Source organism: Dipodomys spectabilis, unplaced genomic scaffold (genome assembly GCF_019054845.1).
Source record: "Dipodomys spectabilis isolate Male_0828 unplaced genomic scaffold, ASM1905484v1 ptg000065l, whole genome shotgun sequence".
Lineage (NCBI taxonomy): Eukaryota > Metazoa > Chordata > Mammalia > Rodentia > Heteromyidae > Dipodomys > Dipodomys spectabilis.
The window spans coordinates 2,527,980-2,530,082 of NW_024870742.1; the positions used below are offsets into that span (position 1 = coordinate 2,527,980).

The 2,103-nt window shown below is 32.8% G+C and overlaps 1 pseudogene; it reads right to left on the reverse strand.

Moving 5' to 3' along the window:
* Nucleotides 1–1,647: 1,647 nt before the first annotated feature.
* On the reverse strand, nt 1,648–1,747 carry LOC122108746 (annotated as a pseudogene).
* Between the last annotated feature and the right edge of the window lie 356 nt (nt 1,748–2,103).

Genomic DNA, 2,103 nt, shown 5'->3' on the forward strand with positions numbered 1-2,103 from the left:
ATGATTGCTCCATAATTATCCTAATTTATATTGTTTTATATTTTGCGTTGCATCATTTCACTTTCTGCACTGCCATTTCCCAAATCATTTATATAGGAGGCATTATTTCACATTTTCTCATTCCTAGAATAAGTTGCACATGAAGACACCACTGGTCCTCATTTTCAGTCTGTACTTTGAATATGGAGGAACATCTTTCCTCTGCTCTCCATTTATTCCCTGATCTCCAGTTAGAATAATTTCGAATAGTAAAAATGGAAAAAGAAAATAAATCATGGTGAAAAAACATACACAGAGAATTCACCAGATATTTCTGACCAGGTCAACCAACATGAACTATTAGGCAAATACATGGACACCTCATTTCCACTGGTACTCAATGTATCTGGTTAGGCAATTCTGATGAAGATGAGGAACAAGATGAAAATATGAGGAATGGTAAAAATTGCAAGAAAAAAAATGGAGAAGGATCCAAGCAAATTTCTTCTTTGGGCTGCTGAAAATAACCAGCTTACTACAGTGCAGAGAATACTTTCCAAAAAGGCTACTCATGTGAATACTAGGGATGACGATGAGTATACCCCTCTTCATCGGGAAGCCTACAGTGGACACTTAGACATTGTCCGTGAGTTGGTGGCTCAAGGGGCACATGCAATAACTGTAGATGGCTGGACACCCCTGCACAGTGCATGTACGTGTAATAATACCAGAGTGGCTTCTTTCTTCTTCATGATGCAGATACCAATGCCCAAACTAAAGGCTTCTTGACCCCCTTGCATCTTGCTGCTGGTAATTGAGATAGCAAAAATACACTGGAACTGTTGAACCAATATGTCAAACCAGGTCTGAAGAACCACTTGGAAGAAACTGCATTTGATATTACCAAAAGGATAAGTATGTATCACTACCTCTTTGAAGTTGTGGAAGGCTGTACAAATTGTTCTCCTAAATCCTAATGATTCGGTTAATTTTCTTAAATTTCAAAAATGTCATTAATTCCTTTTTGTCAATACAACATATTTTCACAATCCAAATAACAACAATATCTTATAGTAACAATTCACGGATTCTGTGGAGTTCTTCAAAGTGAATTGTCTGCCTTTGATGTCAAAATGTATCCAAGAGTTTTTGTATACATCTATAATGATTTATGCAGAGTTTGTGATTTTGTTGATCGGAAATAATTTTAACTTATCTGTTGAAATGAGTAGTATAGAAACTAAAGATATTTCCATTGTTTGTCTGAAAAAGTATATTTTAAAATAGTCTATAGTCTATGTTTGTATAGTGTCCATAATCTCTTTTATTCTCTCCTAGATATAATACATTGAATTCTACATTGTTTTATAACACATAGGTTCATTAATGTGTCCTTTCAGATTGCATTCCATACAGAAACAGTTTAAGATTCCTTTTTTTTTTCCCTAGGTCCTTTTAGTATTATATTTCTTTGGGATAAAACGACAATGTTGTCTAATTTCAAAAGTTGTGTAAAGGTTATGCTATGTAAAGGCCTTTCTAAGGTGAAAATTTAATACACTGATGTCAAAGTAACTTTTAATTATATGAATTAGGTGTATTGTTTCACTTGTAATTTTGTAATCAACTTTTTAATAGCTGTTTTTCATTTCTTGCATCTGAAGAATGAAAAATTTTGAATACTTGACAAATTTTCGTATCATCCTTGTACAAGTGCCATGTTAATCTCTGTATTGTTATAATTTTGGTATACAAGCTGCTGAAGAATGTAGTATCCTGCAAATTTTAGTAGTTAATGATGAAATATTTATAAAGGCTTATATGCTTAGGTGCCTATTTGTAACAAGGAAACTTTATTGTTCCTAAAAATGCTATTAATCTTATTTCCCTAAAATTCTGTTAATAGTTGAAAAAAAATGTTGTTCAGTTGATTGCTCACATTTGCAATTTTTTTGTCAATGACTATTTTAAGTCCTTTTCATTTAGAATTTGATCATACTTTCAAGTATTAATAGCTAAGTCCAAATGAGACGGCTTTTTCAAGTACTTATTTATCCAACTGTGTTAGTTCTGTGGAGCCAATGGATTCAAAGTAAGCCTTGTTTAAGAGCTACTTCTAAACAT